Source organism: Cervus canadensis, chromosome 16 (genome assembly GCF_019320065.1).
Source record: "Cervus canadensis isolate Bull #8, Minnesota chromosome 16, ASM1932006v1, whole genome shotgun sequence".
Classification (NCBI taxonomy): Eukaryota; Metazoa; Chordata; class Mammalia; order Artiodactyla; family Cervidae; genus Cervus; species Cervus canadensis.
The window spans coordinates 64,042,490-64,055,040 of NC_057401.1; positions in this window are offsets into that span (position 1 = coordinate 64,042,490).

The following is a 12,551-nucleotide window of genomic DNA, read 5'->3' on the forward strand; positions in this document are numbered from 1 at the left end:
CAGCCGGCAAGGATAATAGAGCTGGGGGAGAAAAAAATGTCTGAGTCCCTCTTGACTTTATGGAGCCCCCTTATTAAGCCAGGATTTCTGCCTCCAGACTTCATAACATGGAAAAGAAATGAATTTCCCTTTTTGTCCATCATTGTCTGTTCTAGTTTTCGCAGGAGAATGTAATTCCTAACTGACAAAAGTGTGAGGCTCTCCCAGAGTCAGCGTCCCCGTGGGTTCACCTCTCAGCATCACCACCCGTGCCCTCTTCTCTGCTCCCACTATTGGCCTTCAACGCCGTTTGTTGCCTGGCATGTTCTGGCACTGGGCTGCACCTTAAGAGGAGAATAGAGAGCGGCACAGCCAATGCCTACCCTTTCAGGCATTACAGCCCTTACAGAAATTAAGGAAGGCAGGGGTCGATGACTGATTTCACAAGTATGTTGGCGTATGCCCTAGTAAGTGCTATGAAAGACAAGTTTAGTGGTGTCTGGTTTAGTCTGGGGAGTCAGAACAGGCATCGTTGAGGAGGTGGCCTTTGGGCTAACTTTGGAAGGATGAGTAGTGAGTAATAAAAAAAATGTGGAAAGAGCGATTCCAGGAAAAAAGAAGAAGCATTTAACTTTAGAAGTTAACACTTGTTAAAACATCAAAGATAGTAATTGCAAAAGAATAGCCACAGACACAATCTTCTGAAACAGTAGAGAGGAAAAAAGATGAAATAAAGACAGATTGGTCAATCCAATAGAGGACTGGAAATGGAAAGAAAAAAATTGTGCAAGAGAAAAACTAGACGAAATTAAGTAAATACATAAAATCTAATTATATCATAAAGCACATAACAACAAAGGAAAAAAATATACACCAGGCAAACATCAGTCCCAATAAAGCTAGTTTACAAATACTAATATTAGAAACAAATTTTTAGATTAAAATCTTTTTTGGTAAAAATATTCACCATCTAAAAAAAGTTCATTAGGAAATAGAAATACATATACAACTAACAAAAGAGTTTCAAAATATAAAAAGTAAAAATCAGAATTGTAAGGAAAATTGACAAATCCCCAATCATTGATAGTGCACATTTCTCTCACTAATTGATGAATTCACAAGGGGGAAAATAGTATGAATTTAGATATTCTGAGAAAAGCAGTTATCAAGGTTATTCTGATATGGTATGGATATATCAAACACTCATGCAAGAATTACAAAAATTAATCAAGTCTGGGGCCACAAAGCAAGCCTCAATTAATGCTGAATAATTAGTACCATAACTGGGTTACAAAATAATAATTTAAAAAATAATTTAGAAAACTTCACATTTGTTGGCTTTAAGCCATATTTTTAATAATGTGACAAAGAAGAAATAATGGAAATCAGAGAAACATATATGTTGTATAAAGATTCAACATATAAAATGTGATTTAGTTAAAGTTATATTTACAGGGAAATTTAGCCTTAAGTACTTAAGAAGGAAGTAGTAAAACTTTTTTCTTCCAACTTTATTGAGATGTAACTGACCTGCAGCACTATATAAGTTTAAGGTGTACAGCATAATGATTTGACTTGTATCATAAAAAGATTTTCCCAATAGGTTTAATGAACATCCATCATTTCATACAGATACAAAATTAAAGAAATAGAAAAAAGTACCGCTTTGTGATGAGAACTCTTAAGAAAGACCGAAATTAACAAGGTAGATGTCTAACTCAAAAACCCAGAAAAAGAACAAAGCAAGGGAAATAATGTAGTTAATATCACATTTTAATGAAATATGCTATAAAGATACAGTGGAAAGAATGGGAAATACCAAAGCTGTTTAAAAAAAAAATCATGAAAGGTTAACAAAACAAACAAACCTCTGAAAAGATATGTAACTCACTAGGGAAATTTGGCTTTAGAAAACTAAAGAAGAAATGAAAATCCAATAACAATTACGACCATTAAAGAAACTGAATCAGTATATGCTCGGACAAGAAGAGCAAACAGGTCTGCATGGTTTTCTAAGAGAACGCTACTGAATATTCAAGCACAATTTACCCCAGTCTGTGAAAGTCATCCTGGTGAACATGAAAATTGTAGCCCAAACCCCCCCAAAATTCGAGAATGTTTTATCATTAGAAAATATACTAATATTAATCACCTCAGCAACTAAATAAAAAAGAAAAACCATATAATCATTTTATTGCAGGGAAAAGCCAATTCTGACTCCATGCTGGAACTACTGATTTGCTTTCCATTGCTTTTGTTATTATAATCATACCTAAATAGCCTGCCTCAGAGAATCCTGCCCCTCTGCCTAACTGTTAAGCCAAAGTGCCTTTTATCAGAATCCTGTCCACCTGTGGATGGCAGGAGAGAAGATAGTAGAGTGAGCTTGGATGGGGTAACAATTTCAGTAACCACATAATATGCTTTGATAAAATCCAACATGTATTTTTATTTTAAAAAAGCACAGAACCTGTTAGCTATTAGATTAGTAACAAAAAGGAATTTACCTAACAGACTGTCTACAAAGAAAATTAACAAAATACTTGACACTTCATTGTGAAAAGTTAGAACTATTTACTTGAAAGAGAAGATCAAGACAAGTGTGCACATATCAACACTTCTATTCAACACAGAAACAATTGTTGAAAAGGGAGGAAAAACTTTAAATTGCAGATTGTACAAGTGTCTCCAGTAAAACCACTTAGGAACATCTGCAGAATGAAAAGAAAGTTCTGCAAGGTTGCTAGATAGAATCTCGACACACAAATCAATTGTGTTCCCATAAGCCAGCAGCAAATATGAGAAAATATAATTTTTAAGATAACAATAATCAAAAACATTGATTTGTTACCTAAGAATAATGTCAGCAAACAATATGTTGGACCTTTGTGGAAAACTTATAAAACTAAATTTAAAGGTCCTAAAGAAGTCCTATGGAGAAGGAAATGGCAACGCACTCCAGTATTCTTGTCTGGAGAATCTCGTGGACAGAGGAACCTGGAGGACTACAGTCCGTGGGATCGCAGAGTCAGACACTGAAGCGATTTAGCACCCAAAGAAGTCCTAAATAAGGTAATTCTCTATCACATTTATAAGTAGACTGATTGAGTATATAATATCTTGAACATGATATATTTGTTTCGAAATGTCCATGCTCCCCGAATTTATCCTTAAATACAATGCAGGTCCAATGAGGCTGGCTGTATGAAACTTGGGTAGATCTTACAATGGATCTTGCAAGACAAGAGCAAACATTTAGGAGTGGTTAAGAAATTTCTGTAGAAAATGAACAAAAAAGGTGGGATTATAAACTACCAATCCTGTTCATAAAGTTGTAACAATTATGGCATTGATGCATTGTCAGGGAAGAGACAAAAAACAACGAACAGAGGGCCCATAAACAGACCCAACATACACCATCCTGGACGTGTGACCAAGGGGCTCCCTGGGCAGAGGTAGGGCTCAAGTGTGTTTAAGACAATTGACTGCTGCCGCTGCTGCTAAGTCACTTCAGTCGTGTCCGACTCTGTGCGACCCCATAGACGGCAGCCCACCAGGCTCCCCTGTCCCTGGGATTCTCCAGGCAAGAACACTGGAGTGGGTTGCCATTTCCTTCTCCAATGCATGAAAGTGAAAAGTGAAAGTGAAGTCGCTCAGTCGTTTCCAACTCTTTGCGACCCCATGGGCTGCAGCCCACCAGGCTCCTCCATCCATGGGATTTTCCAGGCGAGGGTACTGGAGTGGGTTGCCATTGCCTTTTCCAAAGACAATTGAGTACTTGATGCAATAAACGCTGAATCAGATACTTCCCTCAAGCCATTCATACCAAAAACTTCAAAGTAGATTAAAGCTAAACTGAGGAACAAAACATTAAAATGTTTAGAAAACATGTATCTATCTATATGACCTCTGGATAAGGAAGGCAGTTCTCAAAATAAGATACAAAGACCAGTCTTAAAAAAAAAAGTCAATACTGCAAACAACCTTAAAGTTTGGAACTTCCAAATAACAAAATACAACTTAAAAGCAAGCCACAGCCTAGGAGGATTTTCAGTTCCTACAAATGACAAAAGATGGTAGACAGAAAATACATATTCTCTAACTCCCAACCATCCAATGGAGAAAGAAGCAAAGGAAACGTGCAAATGAAACAGGAAGCTCACTGACCAATAAACCTAAGAGTAGACTAATAACCTCCTTAATAATCATGGAAATTTATTTAAAGCAACATGGCACCATGGAAAACAGATCAGATTGGCAATAATGAAAAAGTCTGGCAATACCAACTGTTATCACATATTGACAAGGGGAACTTTAGAGGTGTAAGTTGGTGCAATCACTTGGGAAAGCATCTTGGCCACTCTTATAAAGCTGAAAATGTACATTCCGTACGGCCCAGTTGGCAAAGTTGCAGAGAACATGCCACATACTGCCAGGTTATATAAAGTATTCAAACCCCACATATCTGTATAGTGTATGGATACATACACAGTATGTGTAATAGCAACAGAAATGCTAAACACTACATTTATGATGAAATTCATGATGGTGGAAAGACAAACACAGGACACTGTGTTTATCTGTGAATCTGCTTTCCGTTAAGAAAATAAGATACAAGGTAAATACTGAGAAAGGTTAAGATTGTATAAAGCTGGTTTGGTGGGTGTTCATTAGATTACTATCTTTTTCTGTATGCTCAGAAGATTTCATTATTCAATAAAGAGGGTTAACGGGAAGTAAGGAAGTGCAGAAAGTAGGCAAAGAGAGCTCATTAGAGCGGTTTTGTCCTGGAGAGGAACAAAAGGGCTGGTAGCAGCTGGAGAGAGATGAGCACAGAGGGCTATTTTTTTAAAGTGGGTCATTCGAAGCGTGTTAATATATTGATTGAAATACCTTCATGGCCAGAGAGAAATTGCCTATTCAGTAGAGGAAACAAGAGAATCCCAGGAACGAAGGTCTTGGAAAGATAAGAGACAATAGAATTTGTTTGGAGAGAGCTGGAGTTTGTCTCCGCGTTGTCATAGCAGAGACGTGCAGGGAGAGAGTGGACACAGCAGGAGCGGAAGTTTTGTTGGTATAGATGCAGGCCTGCCCTTCTGATAACTTCTGTTTTCCTAATGAAGTATGATGGCAGGTTCAGTTTGCGGGGAGAAAGAAGGTATGAAGTTTAGAAAAGAGAAGCTGTGAAATCGACATCTTGAAAATCAGGAAGACAAACTTGCTGGGATCTCCATGCTGCCTTGAAAGACAACAGAAGCTGGTGGTCGTCATCCTAACTCGAACCCCATCCCCAGGCCAGTGGGATTTTCTCCTGCAAAGTTCAGCAGCTCAGGCACTGGTATGAGGAAAGCTGTGATTAGATCCAACCAGGAAACAGTTTCCCCAAGCAATAGAAAAAGGGAAAAGCAGGAAAACTGAAGATGTTTACAAGGACATGGCTTTAAGCATGGTCCTGCAATGGAAGCCAACTAAGGAGAACGTGCAGACAGAAATCACAGTATCTGTGGACTGGAGGACAAGATACAGTCAAGGAATCATTGCAAGGGGTCCCCTTGAAAGGGAAGCAGAAGTTGTTGTGGGGGAAAGGTAGAATGAGGACATGCATTGCATCATGGTGTTTCCATGGCAATGGGGAGCCCAGGTGGAAAAATTAGTGGTTGTTGAAGGCGGGGGAGGACAGATGGGTCATGGAACAGAAGGTCAGCATCTTAGATGTGTGATCAGTATAGATGTTGAATCCCCCAGAGGAGTCTTCAGGGAAGGAGGCAGGGTCACACAGGCAGTCGGCAGACAACAGCCGTGAGGAAAGGGCTCCATCTTCTTCATTTTACAGGGTTTGAAAATGTGGTTCAGTGAGAGTGAACCTCTAAGAAGACACTCACAGACTAATAGACAGAGGAACCCAGAATGGCTGGCCCCCAAACGCCATCCTTTTTCCACTAAATTTCTCAAGCAAGTTTCAACAGAGTAAACCTGAATAGCCGTATACAATGGAATTTGATGCTAATCTCCAGTATCTCTTCTAGAAAGAACTGGTCATCACCACCCTTAACCCGTGTGACTAATGAGAAATAACCGGGAAGTCTGTAAACAAGCACAAGCCCAGGCTGACCATCAACCCAGTGAATAAGTCTCTAGGGGCTGAGTCCAGACCTGTGATTTTTAAAAAATCTCCCCGGGTGAGTCTGAAACACAATCTGTACTGACTTGGGTTATTGTCAGTACAAAAGTTCACCTATCTCTAAAGCAAGAGTGGTTCTGATTGTCCCAAGGAAGAAATGTTCCAGTAGAACAAAGGCTGGAGTGCCCCTATTGGGAGTGTTTTTCTATCCATTCCTAAGCTTCTAGAATTCTTGCACTGAGCGGCCTGTATGGCAACTCCTTCCATCCTAAACTGCATCAAGAACATGTTTTTCTGTTTAAAATCTTATGTAATCAGAACAGATTCTTAATATTTGCTCGTCTTGCCCAAAAGAGTCATTAAAATATCAACTATAAAATATTTTGGCTCGTCAATAATATATCCTGCAAGATTATTACGTTAGAGACTACTTATATTATGGGAGCCTCTGTCTTATCTCTTTCTGTCTGTGTCTGTCTCTCACACACAGACATATACATACTTTTCTCTTCCACAAGGATCAGATTTTGCAGCTTTGTGCATGAGTGAAAGCAACTTCTTAGGGACATGAAATGAGACAGGATTCCCCGCTGAGTAGCACCAAGATCTCTCTGACCCTTGTTTACCCTCCCTCTAGCCTAACTTCTCAGCTCAACCAGCACGGACATGATTCTTTAATCACATAAGCACAGGAGCTGCAATAATATTCATTTCACCTTTCCCTGCCCCCCAGGAGATGATATCATGCCTGCTCACCACAGGGAGACATGTCAGGCTCTAGGGTGGGTGGGGAAATGGCCTGCAGGTACCTTGCTCCCGGAAAAATGATACCACCCCTGCCAGCCTCCACCAAGCTCAGGCTGCTCCCCTCTCTGAGTAGGCAGGATTGCCTTCTTTTCTGTGTCCCACAGCCTCGTGCACGGCGTGCGATTCACCCATCCGTGCTGTCTGCACAGGTGAAGTCAGAGACATCGGAGGCTCAAGACGTTCCCCAGGGAAGTGTGTTATTAATGCAATGCGTCTTTCATGTATCAATAGCTGACATGTGTAGAGTTTTTCCTACTTACCACACTCTGGTCTAAAAGGTTTAAATGATTAATCTGTTGTTTTTGTTGTTAGCTGCTAACTCACGTTTGACTCTTTTCTACCCCATGGACTATAGTCTGCCAGGCTCCTCTGTTCATAGGATTTCCCAGGCAAGAATACTGGGGTGAGTTGCCATTTCCTTCTCCAGGGGATCTTCCCAACCCAGGGATCAAACTCTTGTCTCCTGCATCGGCAAGCAGGTTCTTAATCCCTGAGCCCTGAGAGAAGTACACTGACCTGTTGAGCCTTCACAAGAACTCTTATTGTTAGAAACTATTATTACAACTATTATTACAACCACTTTATGGATGAGAACACTGAGCCACAGAGAGGTGAAGTAATCTCCGCCAACATCAGACAAGAAGGAGACAGAGATGGGGTTTAGATGGCTGTCCTCAGAGGCTGGCTCCTCTCCCCAATTCTGCTAGGTACCAGACCAGAGGTTGGTGAGTTTTTCCTGTAAAGGCCCAGTAGTAAATATTTAGGCTTTGTGAGCCATGAGGTCTCTGTTGTAACTCTAGACAACAGATAAATGAATTGTGTTCCAGTAACACTTATTGAAAAGCAGAGACTTCGCTTTGCCAACGAAGATCCATATAGTCAAAGCTATGGTTTTTTCAATAGTCATGTACTGACATAAGAAGTGGACCATAAAGAAGGCTGAGCACCAAAGAACTGATGCTTTCGAACTGTGGTGCTGGAGAAGACTCTTGAGAGTCCCTTGAACAGCAAGGAGATCAAATCAGGCAGTCCTAAAGAAAGTCAACCCTGAATATTCATTGGAAGGACTGGTGCTGAAGCTGAAGCTCCGATACCTTCAGCCACCTGATGCGAAGAGTCGACTCGTTGGAAAAGACCCTGATGCTGGGAAATTGGAGGGCAAGAGGAGAAGGGGGAAATAAAAGATGAGATGGTTGGATGGCATCACCAACTCAGTGGACATTGAGTTTGAGCAAACTCTAGGAGGTAGGGAAGGACGAGGAAGCCTGGTGTGCTGCAGTTCTTCAGGTTGCAGAGAGTGGAACACAACTTAGCAACTGAATAACAGCACATCATCTACAAAAGCAGATGGAGATGCATCTTTGGCTCCCAGGTGGTTGATCCCAGTGGTGCTCAAGTTTGAACATGCCTCAGAATCATTGGGAGAATTTGTTAAAAATCAAACTGGTGTTCAACACCCTCCCAAGTGTCTTACTCAGTAGGTCCTGGGCCAGGTCCAAGGCAGCATCTTTAATCTGCCTCCAGGTGATACTGATCCTGTGGGTCTGGGTACCACCCCTTGAGAATGATAGCCTACAGGAATCTTAGCATCACACAGCCTGCATCTTATCTTCTGTGGGTAAATCAGATTTGCTGTAAAATCTTACCATTCTTATGACTAAACCCCTATCAGCTCCTTCCCCTGGCAGTCTTTATTCTCAGGAATTTTGTTTTCAGGAACATCAGCTCTTCAAACCTGAACCAGATTTTATCTTCTTGGTATTCACAGTGCCCAGTGTAGTGGCTTGTTACAAGAAGTTCAAAACTATTTTCTTGTAGAATGAAAGCAAAATGAATGAGTCTAGTGCTGCGTTAGATTATTGCCAACAATTTTTGAATGTGACAAAAATACTAAGGATTTGCTCAAACTCAGAGTGTAACATGGCCTAGTGTGGGGAAATCATGTGTATGGTACAGGAGCTCATTTTGCCCACTTTGCAAATTTAAGGAAAATCTACATTTTAAGACAAGTCCTGAGTTTTGTCCAAGTCACAAAAGATGTAGCTTGCTCTGAGTTGTGATTCTCCATAAGAAGCCCTTGCCTGTCAAGGTATTCCTTAGAGATTGGAGACCAAAGAGTTGTAGGTTACTTATTTCACAAAAGGCATTAGCAACCTAGGCAGCAACGGATCTTATAGCTCCAAGACTGGGATGAGGCTGACTGGACCTGTCTAGAAATAACTCGAGCACAACGTACCTGCCCAGGGGACTCCCCCTTGGGGTAAGTAGCCAGGTAAGTATGACAAAGAGCAAGCCACTTACAAATCTCAGTGCCCTGGCCAAACCTTAAGGGCATCAGGGCCTCCCGGTTCCCTTTATCTAGAAAAACAGGCGGGAAATCTAGATGTTCTCTGAAGTAGTGTGTTGGCCACAAAGGAGTGTGTTCATTCCAATTTTTCCTAACAGCTTAAGCACCAACCCGAACAAACTTTTTGGTCACCCCAATATTTTAATTAAAAGGAAAAAGCATCTCCTTTGGTTTCAAAGCATGACTTTTCTTTCTCCCTCTCCACCCCCCAGCAATTCTGGGAGGGGAAAAGCAACTGAACGCAGCAGCAGAGTGAAGAGATTGCTCCCAGTCTTTGGCACACAAGCATCACGGTCTTCCTGCATCCAAATGTTAATTTGAACTGACAGAACACGCTCAGCACTTTCATTTTATTTCGTAACAAAAGCGGCAAACTTCACTTCTAAGCATTTTTGTTCCCCATTTAATGGCTGCCATTCCCGAGGTCGGCAAACAGATGGAGTTGAAGGCGAGAATGTATAATTGCAGATTAGGCAACTGCAAAATTAATATGACTTTGTTAATGTCAAGATAAGATTTGAGAGCCAAAAGGGATTTTCAAGATCGTTGATCTTGAACTTCATCCCACAGATGAAGACGCTGAGGGCTGGAGTGATTATGTGTCCCTCTCGGATTCACAGAGCCAGCTGGGGACACAGCGACATCTGATGCTCAGCCTCCTGGCCCATAAACCAGTCCCCCCCACCCCGCCCCTGTGCTCCACTCTTCCCATTAATTCCTTACAGGAAAGGGCCTGTAGTTTACCCCTCTCTGCTTCACCTTCCAATGGCCGTGCATATGCACAGGCGCACATGTGTCCGTAATAATTGTTTGGCTACCCATTTGAACTTAGTCCTCTATTTTCAGATATTTCATAGTTTTACTTGGATCTCTTAACAACACATTGTACAAACACCATGAAAAAATTATTCAAGAAAGACTTAACCTAGCCACATGTGGTAATAAGGATTTCATTGAGCTTCAGATGACAGAGACCCAAAAATAACAGGGGCTTAAACACTGGAGGCAAAGGAAAAATCAGGGCAATGATGATACAGTGCTTTTTAAATTCCTCTTGGGGCCTGGCTCCTCTCCAGGGCCACCCCTGGTGGGCTTCTTATGTCTTCATGAACCAGCATTGTTAACCATCACCCCAAAAATGCAGCCATGAAAGAGAGGAGGGGAAGAGAAAGGGAAAGCATACTCTTTCCCATGGGGACATGCCCTGGAGCCCACATACACATGACCTTGGCTGGAACTTCGTAACAAGGTCAGATCTTGATTCTGGGGATCCATGTGCCAAGCTAAATTTAGTATATGGAATTATACACTGTTGATGAAACAACGGCTATTGCTTTTTGTCTTAGTTTCACCTTGCTTGGCCTTTCTGGCCATCCAAACATCTATGTCTAATCAACTTCTTGGGCTTCCCAGGCAGAGCTAGTGGTACAAGAACCCACCTGCCAGTGTAAGAGATGCAAAAGACGTGGGTTTGATCCCTGGGTTGGGAAGATCCCCTGGAGGAGGGCAAGGCAACCCACTCTGGTATTCTTGCCTGGAGAACCTCCATGGACAGAGGAGCCTGGCGGGCTACAGTCCATGGGGCTGCGAAGAGTCAAACACGACTGAAGCAATTTAGCACACACACGCAATCATCTTCTCATGGAGGACATACCCAACTCCTACCCCAGGTGGGTGATCCCGTATTGTCACTGTGTTCACCTCCAAATATTCTTGGGCTTTCCTTGTGGCTCAGTTGGTAAGGAATCTGCCTGCAATGTGGGAGACCTGGGTTCGATCCCTGGGCTGGGGGAAAGGCTACTCACTCCAGTATTCTGGCCTGGAGAATTCCATGGACTGTATTGTCCATGGGGTTCAAAGAGTTGGACACGACTGAGCAACTTTCACGTTCATTTCACTTTCACCTCCAAACATGTGCTGCCTCCACCAGGTCCAGGTGTGGGCCCCTCAGGCTAGCAAGTATAAATAAAAAGATGAATTTCTGCCCATCCATTGTATTCAGTATGCAATGGTAAAGTAGAAACAGAAAACTTCAATGAGGGAGCAAATCTCTCAGTGGAAGTCAAGCAGCAGCTACTGGTTCTTTGTTGTTGCTGTTCAGTCGCTCAGCTGTGTCTGCCTCTTCTTGACCCCATGGACTGAAGCACGCCAGGCTTCCCTGTCCTTCACTGTCTCCCGGAGCTTGCTCAAACTCATGTCCATTGAGTCGGTGATGCCATCCAACCATCTCATCCTCTGTCATCCCCTTCTCCTCCTGCCTTCAGTCTTTCCCAGCATCAGGGTCTTTTCCAGTGAGTCGGCTCTCCACATCAGAAGGCCAAAATATTGGAGCTTCAGCATCAATTCTTCCAATGAGTATTCAGCATTGATTTCCTTTAGGAATGACTGGTTTGATATTTTTGCACTCCAAAGGACTCTCAAGAATCGCCAACACCACAGTTAGAAAGCATCAATTCTTTGGCACTCAGCCTTCATATGTTCCAACTCTCACATCCATACTTGACTACTGGAAAAAGCATAGCTTTGATTATGTGGACCTTTGTCAGTAAAGTAATGTGTCTACTTTTTAATATGCTGTCCAGGTTTGTCATAGCTTTTCTTCCAAGGAGCAAGCATCTTTTCATTTCATGGCTGCAGTCACCATCTGCAGTGATTTTGGAGCCCAAGAAAATAAAATCTGTCACTGTTTCCGCTGTTTCCCCATCTATTTGCCATGAAATGATGGAACCGGATATCATTATTTTAGATTTTTGAATGTTGAGTTTTAAGCCAGCTTTTTTACTCTCGTCTTTCACCTTCACCGAGACTCTTTAGTTTCTGTTCACTTTCTGCCATAAGGGAGGAAAGCTGTTTGTTACTAGTAAGCAAATCCCTCCGAAGAGTCCCTGGCCAGGTAGCGGAGTCAGTGTCTTGGTCCCTTTTTCTGGCCATACCGGGCAGAGGCCTCTGGAAGGAGATCCTGATCCGTTTCTTCCATGGCTTCGTCTCCTGGGAGAGGCTTGCTGGTCTCTTAGCCTGTGCCGTCCAGCTGGGGCGAGCCCAGCCCCCAGCAGGTTGACAGTGGGTCACCGATCACTTATGTACGCAAGCTCCTCTTGCGGCTGCCTTGACAACATCCTTTTCAACCTTAAAATTCAGCATTTTTATTTCCTTACCTCTGTGCTCTGCCAAAATTCTTCTCAAATAAATGGTGACTACTTTGAGGGTGTCTTAAAGAAAGAAGCCTCCAAGGTGGCACAGTTGGCTAAGAATCTGCGTGCTAATGCAAGAGACACAGGTTTGATCCCTGGGTCGGGA